The sequence below is a fragment of the Python bivittatus genome, unplaced genomic scaffold, assembly GCF_059951505.1.
Source record: "Python bivittatus isolate LINGU-HERP-01145 unplaced genomic scaffold, Pbiv_v1 ctg000480_np1212, whole genome shotgun sequence".
Lineage (NCBI taxonomy): Eukaryota > Metazoa > Chordata > Lepidosauria > Squamata > Pythonidae > Python > Python bivittatus.
Window position 1 is genome coordinate 2,252,248 of NW_028277075.1, and position 9,016 is coordinate 2,261,263.

A 9,016-nucleotide genomic window follows, 5' to 3' on the forward strand; every position below is an offset into this window, starting at 1 on the left:
CATCATAGCTAAGTTATTGGTGAGCCGTTTTATTTTATTGCTGGAGTTTTGCTTCCTCCCTGCAAACATGTTTAACAAAACCCAAGTTGTTATAATCTATTAACTGGGAATTCCTCTTCAATTCACACAATGGTTCTTTCTCAAATAGAGTTTTCTGATGATAGGATCAGATGTTATTGCTCTTTTAAAAGACTACCATAGAGGGAAACCTGGATATTCCTCATCAACACACTGGAATAATGGAGCCTCCAATCCATTATATTTATGGCATGGGGTTTGGGAGCAATGCCCCTTTCGAGTGGGGATGTCAGCCAGTAAGGATGCATTTCTTGTTGATCATGCTACTTTTTAAAATGCCTGTCCCCAAGCTTGGACAGGTCTAAGGAGAAAATCTTAGTGTGCAGGAGCAAATCTCGCTTAGTTTATCCGGCAGGGAGACTCCTCCAGGAGTTTTACAGGGATAGATCTGCACGAAGACAACCTGGAGGATCGTTTTTGCAACACGATCACTCGATTGTCTTTGGCTTTGCTGCGGCAATCTATAACAAAGCTGCATGTAAACTCCAGATGAGTTAATTATATTTACACGTCAAGCGATAGCGCCCGAGCTGGAGTTAGCCCAGACCGTCAGACAAGTACTGTTTCAGCAGCCGCGGTGTGAATCCAAAAATGAAGCAACAGCCGCGCCGAAGAAGCGAAGCGTTTGCATGATCAATTAATTCAAAGGAAGGGATTACATCTTCTCGCGGAGGGTTACCCGATTTTTCAATCACTGGACCAACCCATAAAGCGTCCGATTGCCGAGGCGTCTTCTCTGTCATTTTGTGAGCAGCTTTCTGATTGGTCGGCAGGACCCTGCAATGGTTGGCACAGAAGAGTCGGGCTCCTGGATTGGTGGCATTGCACCTGCAATGCGTCAAGTAATGATGCTAGATTGAATGTACTAGAGTGAGTTTTGTATGAATGGCTGAACCCGAAGAGACGGGAGAGGGCGAGGGGAAGTGAGGGAGGCTGCGGGCCTTCGGAAACGGAGGGTGACGGGGCGGGTTTGCCGAGAGAGCGCACGGGTGGCTGCAGAGCTTCCCTGCGGCTGCACGGACAGCCACGGGAAGGACTTCCCCTGGCCTGGGCCTTTGGCATTAGGCGAGCTCTGGGCTGGGCTGGGCCCCCCAACGGCGAAGGGAAGTGCGTTCTTCTCGTCCCCGCCATGGGGAAAGGCGGTCGTTCCGACAGCCATCGGTAGCCAACGACGCAGGGAACAGCGAGGAGACGGAGGGTGTCGCCCTCTCTTGCCTCGCTCCCGAGGAGGGCGTTTCGACAGCAGCTCCTTGGCTGGAGGGCTGGGACGCCAGCTGCACACGAGGGACAGCCCCATCCCGACCGGCGTGGCCAACCGTGGGTCGCACGTGTTTTTCCCGCGGAGAAAAGCACGGCTTCGCCTTGAGAAGCAGGCCGCTTGGGGACCATCTGTTTCCCTCCCGCGCTCGCATCTGCACCCTCTACCTGAGAAGCGCTGGGAGCCTGGTTGCGAGACGACGCGTAACCGCGCCCCGGAGCCTCGGCCTCGCTGGCCCTGGGAGTCGTTCAGCCTCAAAGCAGGAGCCCCGCAGCCGGGCTGGGAATGAGAGCGGACAGGGCAAGTTTTGAACAGGGACCACGAGCGATCCTTTACTGTCCTTTTCGTTGTGCAGCCTAATTAAAAAAGGCGCCCCGCTTGCATGTGCACACAGACAGAGAACCTTAGGTTGGGGGGAAATTGGGGCAGTCAGCAATAAGTCCGTGAACGTAAGGCATTACTAAATACGTGGGTAAGAAATAACAGTAACATTACTCTCTTCAAGCAGAAGCGTCCTCATGTAAACCCTCCTAAATCAGATTGTAAGTGCTGGATTTATACTTTAAATGTTCCATGTATACATACGTATCACAACTTGAATATAAATCAGACTAAATAATTTATTTCTTTCTTATTTTTAGTATTTATGATTTGGGCTTGTCATTTGGAGAAAAGACTGGGTTCCTTGGTTGGGTCTCTGCACCCCCCCCTTTTTTTCTTAGAAACATCACTTAGTACAGTGGAACCATTCTATCAATATATCCTGTTTGGAAAGATTAAACAAAAAGTGGTTGTGGTATCAGATTATTTTACTGGTACAAAAAGACACTAAAACAATAGGTACTTTTCTGTATTGCCTTAAAGAACTTTATGAAATATTGATGACATATACAGGAGATCCCTGAAGAATTTAAACATCTGTTGAAAATGTACTCTGCTGCAGTTTTTCAGAGGACCAACTGCAGTGGAAAATGGGGCTTTGGTATCTTTAAGATTGGGTGCCATGGGGATTTCCAAAAGATGTTATCATCTCTGCCAAAGGCCTTTCCAACAGAATATTAAAGATGAAGGAACATTGCTCTCCTTTCCAGTCACTGACAAAAAAGTAATGATGGTAATAGCAGAAACTTTCACATTGAAAAAAAAAGTATGTACAAGTGGAACTTGCAACAACATTTTGTAATATGGATGTTCAGCTATACCTTCTTCCAGATACACATGTGGTACACAGTTTGCAAGTTGAAGTTTAATCATTATATATTCAACATATATAATTATTATATTAGCGTCCAGAAAAAATGGAAATAACTAATTTCATTAAAGTTTCTCATGTATATTACATTTGTCACAATTTAGTATCTTCAGATTAGCCTGGATTTGTTCTAAAGGGGAAAAAAGATAATTATTCAATGACTGATCAAACAAAACTTATGGTATAATGTACTAGTATATTATAAAATGGCACCATCACTAAAATTTATTAGATACATGTAGTTCTGCCACTTTATGGAGCCTGTTTGGTATTATTACCAAAACAGAGAAACTATAGCATAGTAATTAATATCAAGATAATAATCCATATCTTCTTATATTGTCAGATTGTCATGTGATTACCACTGGAATTTATTTATGCCCTATATTATATTTTTTCAGAAAGGGGTCCCAAGTTTGAGATTTTGGCATGTGTTTGAACATCTCTGTTTGAATAAAATATTGTTGCTTGAAGACTATATATTTTAAAAGCTCTTTAAAAAATAGTTGGGATCCAGTCTTTTAACTTTCACAGAAGGAAACAAAATGTTTGTAATAAAGAAGAGCTTCAAGTATAATGCTGTAAAGCCAGTGGATATATACATTTTATGAGATTATCAGATCCATTCATAAATCTGCTAACTTATTATAGTTAAATTTGTGACTTTCAGTGGGGTAAGAGAGGTGATTGGTTGAATGAACTGAGTGACATACTATTTTGATGAACAACATCAGTGGGTTGGGGAGGGATTGCCATTTCAAAAAGCTGAAGTAAGAGCCAATTCTCATTCCCGTGAGTTCAGTTAACAATTGTTCAACTCCCAGTTTTGAAGATTTGATTTCACTGAATAATATTGGCAATATATCCTGAAGAACTGAACAAACAAAATTTGTTATGTTTTCTTGCTGGATAGGATATTTTTAAGCACTAGTCAATTTATTTTAAAATATTTAAAATTTAAAACATAAAGCATTTTTTTCTAATATTAGAATATTACAGTTCTCTGTGTGTGTGTGTGTGTGTATAAATAATATACTTGTATTGCCTTTTAACTCCAACCATTACATTTTTTCCCATTAAATATATTTTATGCATGCCCTTGTGTTTGCTGGGGCCGATACATGCTGCCTTTTTACCTAAATCTTAGCCTGTAGCTTCAGATATTTGGTAGCAAAAAGACTTGCCTGGTATACTAAAACTACATCATGCATCTGATGAAGTAGGATTTAGTCCAGTAGAACGTGTGCCATAACCAAATGCTTACTCTTTAGTTGTTTCTTCAGCAGGATCCTAACACAGCTCTTTCTCTCTGGAAACTGCAAGGTTAGGGGCCTCTGATAGTCTATAAATACAGAGCTGTCCTTTGCAAAGCAAGACAAATGGCAAATGTATTCATCTGGTTCTTCTTGCAAAAAGTAGTGGCTAAATTAATCTGCAGTAATAAACTTAGTGTTTCATCGGAGCTGGGGTTTCTGGCTTCTTGTTCCCCTTAGAAGTTAGAGTTATAAATCAGGCTTATTTATATACAAATTCCAGGTTATTTAGAAACAATAAACCAGGAGTCCCACTTTGATGATATACTATGCATTTTATTTTTGTTTGGTTTACCTTTCTGCCATTGGAAAAAGTGAGAACACATTTGCCATCGACAGTTTGTTTATAATAAGCAAGGATTTTCCAGAATGCAGCCATTGTATCTACTTATCTCATGTTTCATTCTAGCAAAATATTTAATATTTTTCAGTTGATTGAAAAAAACAAACCAGATATGAAAGTAGGGTCAAATAAAATACAGTGTACATATAAGAAAGCAAACAGGTAAGAAACAGGCAAGAAAGCAAAGCCCTTCTGAAGTCCTATCCAGTGGTTACAAAACTCATTTTCTGATTCTGCTGTACTCAGTGAACTTTGGAAGGAGATTCTAGTTTTTATGTTCCAGAAATGTTTTGGCACATTTCTTCTTCCCTCTGGTTGCATTGCAACCATTTTGGAAGTGTATAGAATGTGGAAAAGCTAGATTTGGCCTGTTTTTCCCACTTGCAACATTTGTTTACTTGTAACCTTTAGAAGAACCCGGCGCTTGCTATGGTGATAGAAAGAACTGCCAACATAATGCATTGTGTTGTCTGTGTTTTGCTGCTGACCAGTAGCTTGCTCTATAAAAAGCATGATATAGTCTGGGAAGGAACCAAACCCAGCATCATTGGGATGGGGTAAAAATGAAGTTGCCAGTCTGTCCCAGTGACACTAAATAACTAATGAAGGACAGGCTTTCAGGCATATAATCCTTTCTTAACATTTTATTCAAAAAACTTACTCAGAAACACCAGGACTCAAACCTGAGAAGCATAAACTAACCCCTTAGGTAGTTTAAGAGTTACTTGTTTGCCACTTTCTGCAGTTCACAATTTCCTATTCTACTGTTTTGGATATTGTCTAGCCCAGTGTTTTTCAACCTTGGCAACTTTAAGATGTGTGAACTTCAACTCCCAGAATGCTGGCTGGGGAATTCTGGGAGTTGAAGTCCATACATCTTAAAGTTGCCAAGGTTGAAAAACACTGGTGTAGTCATTCAAATTAATTGACTTGAATAACATAGTATACCTTATATTGTATATGCAGGAAGATCTTTGGCTGACTTTCACTTACATTTGGCACTTCTATCTTTGACAAACAGATTGATACATCCACCATCCTGTATCAGCTATCTTTTCAAACAACATTCGGTAAAAATAAAGTGCATTTACATGAAATTGGATAGAATTTGCTGTAAAAGTGGAGAGAGGATTCTTCAAGGATAGTCTTTTAAAGTACACATAGGAATAGGCCCTAGTATCTGGATTCTTAGACAATTTTTTATGACCGAAAGTCTTGTTTAACTGAAGCATGAAGCAAAGCAGCAGTTTTAGCTTATATATACAGTACAGTAAAGGACTGGCTATGAAAGAAACTGGCTCCTGCTATCAATCTTTCACTGTGAAAGTATTCATAGTATAACAATAGCAGTAAAAAAGCAGGCAATGAGCATGAGGATTTTTACATGTAGACGCCTCCATTTTTGGTGAATTTATACAAATTTCTTCATGCAAACAGTTCTAATGTGGGTTTCCACAACCCGGTGTCCTCTGGATGCGCTGGATTTCAACTGCCATCAGCATTCATAGCTAGCATGGTCTGACTGAACCTGCTGAAATTCTGGGAAGTTGCAATCCCAACACCTAACACTGGTAATCTTTACCAGGGACTCCAAAATTCAACATAGTGAAAGAACTGACAAAAAGGCTTGGACATCTCATAGAAAGGAGTGAATATTCTATCAACTCCTCACTACAGTGCCTCCAGAAAATCAAAGATGTACACATAGATGAAGATGAAATTATGGTCTCATTTGATGTCATAGCACTCTTTACATCCATAAACCCAGAACTAGCGAAAGAATCCATGTCAGCAATACTGCACAACACACCCGACCTAACTGAATACACCAAGATCAAAATACCCAGAATCATGGACCTCATCAGCCACTGCCTCACTACCTATTATCAGTTTGATGGACAAATATACCAACAAATCAGAGGCACACCCATGGGATCACCACTGTCAGGACTCATAGCAGAGATTGTAATACAACATCTAGAAACTATAACACTTCCACACATACAACCAAAAGTATGGATCTGGTATGCAGATGACACCTTTGCTATAATAAAAAAAAGGAACAACTAGAGAAGACATGAAACTATCAACAACTTCTTCAAAGGAATAAAATTCACCAGGGAGGAAGAAAACAACACGCTACCCTTCCTGGATATCCTCATCAGCAAAGGAAACAACAGCAAATTAGAAATCCAAGTCTATCGGAAAACAACCCACACTAACCAAGTATTCCATTACCAAAGTAACATCCCAACCTCCCACAAGAGGAGCTGTGTAAGAACATGATTCAAATGAGCACAAACACGTTGCAGCAACCCAGAACAGCAGAAGAAGGAAACAGACCACCTATACAATACCTTCCAACAAAATGGATATCCATGCAACTTCATCAAAAAGTTCCTGACCACTCAACCTACTACAACAACACCAACACAAGCTATGAAAAGGATAACACTGCCATACATCAGATTACAACCACGTGGCATCTTTGTAGCACACAAACCAACTAAAGCCCTCCAAAACATCTTAAGCAAACCAAAAGACCTAGTAGCCCAAGAAGAAAAAACAGGAGTCATCTACAACATACAGCGTAAGGACTGCAACAACCACTATGTAGGACAGGCAGAAGGCTAGCAGAGCGCATCCATGAACAACAACTAGCAATCAGAAGACATGATGAAAACTCCTTAATCTCACAACACATGGACAGACTTAACCATAGTTTCAACTGGGAAATTGTCAGCATCTTAGACCAAGCTAAATCCAAAAATGCAAGGGAATTCCTGGAAGCTTGGTATTCAGACAAGGCAGCCATCAACAGACACACAGAGATAAAAAACATCACACTATTCAAAGGAGGCAATAAAAAGGAAACAAAAGACCAGAATATCTCCTCACCAGCAATCATCACCCAGATAAACAGAGATTAACACTAGACATACAATGAAGCAGTAAACAATACTCTAATCAAGGAACAAAGCGGGGGGGGGGGGAACAACCACTCACCCCCACCAACACTGGCAGGGCAAGCCACTGTATATAAACAGAGAACAAACCCCACTCCATTCTAGCACTGAAGATGTTACCTAGCTGGGTAATGAAATGTTTGCAAGAAAACAACCAAGCTCAGAGAACCCCAAGGACTCCACAATCCCAACACATCTGGAAAGTGCTAAATTGGCAAGGCTACTCTAGTGATTCCTAAACAACACTGTAATTTAAGAGTAGATTCACTTATTAAAGGAACCTTTAGTGAAATGGCACCATACCGAGGATATAAAAGCAGGGCTAGTTGTCTTTATTGATTCATGATCTCCATTTCTGCTTGTGGTAAAAATTCCTAAAAAAGATCATGGCTTACCCAAGTGTTGTGCTTTCCAATGAGTTGCCAAAATCCACTGCTCCCTACACCTTCAGGTAGCACACTCCCTCAGAAGACCTAGTTATTCTCACAGTAACATGCTGTGGCTTAATAAAGGGTACGACCAGCTTTACCTGGCCAGCTAAGTGCATCTCTGCATGAGGGCTCTGCAGCAGTTCAGAAACAGCACTAAATCTGTCCAATCTCATGATGTCAGCTGGTTTGGGGAGTTGAATAGACTTATTTCTGGCTCTGTGCTGCTTTATTTGAAGTCAGGGCAAAACTTTTTTCCTTGATAATGCTGCAGGAAAGAACTCTTGCTTCTTCTCATCTCCTCAAGATACGTATTATTCTGCCCCCTCACCATGTGCCTGGTATTCTTGTGGCCATGATTAGAACTCTTGGGAAATACATCTAATTGCAAAGATGCTGACATGCTAACATTTCACCTTTACACCCTGTAAAGCATTTTTAAATGTAATGGAAGGATAACATTTTGCAGTCAGGAAGTTTCCTTAAACAACTACTCAGATTTATATATGTATGTATGGTTGCAATCAGCCAGATAAATCTCCAGAACATGACATAACATATGGATGGGGAAAGTGCTAGCAATTTATCTTTTGTGTGGTGTCTGGTGAGGGGGGCTTTTATTGCTCCAGGAACTGTAGTAGCTCAGAGGATGAGACAGTGATTGGATCACATCTTTTGCAATCTCCTATTGGGCTGTTCCAGGGCAAGCACTGATTGATTCATAGTATTACTTGAGTGTTTGCAATCTTTTAAAGTCTGCAGAAGTGAAGATGATTGCAGGTGAAATATGGCTTTGTGAAGATTGGACAGTGAAAACAATGTGCCTGGTTTGACCCAAATTCAGCAACTATTCCCCAGATTTACAAATTTATTGTCCTGTGTTAACTTCTATGTAGTATGTAGTTGGAGACTAAATATTTGATCATGTGTGCCCTTTTTGAAATATTTCACTGGATATACATGAGACAGTTGAACCCTCTGTACCTGAAGCAGCTGTATTCCGACTATTACTAGTGCTTCAATACCTATCTTATTAGGCATCAGTCAATATTGTAATAGAGCAAATACATTCAGGACTACATCTCCTGCTTATTTTCAACATCTCTCCTGCCAAGAAAACTGTTGTTCTTTGAGACTAGATGAAAATATACCATGTCAATCTATCCATATACATCTGATATTTTATACTGACATAGATATATAAGACACCAGTGGTTTTCATATACTGTAATGTAACTCATTTCTACAATCATGAAGATTACAATAAAACCTCTGCAGATTAGCAAGAGCATTCAGTAGGCTACAACTGCAAAACATTCCAGTGCAGTGCAGTGTTACTGCTTACATATTGACTTGCGCCAAACCTTTGTTATGTTGT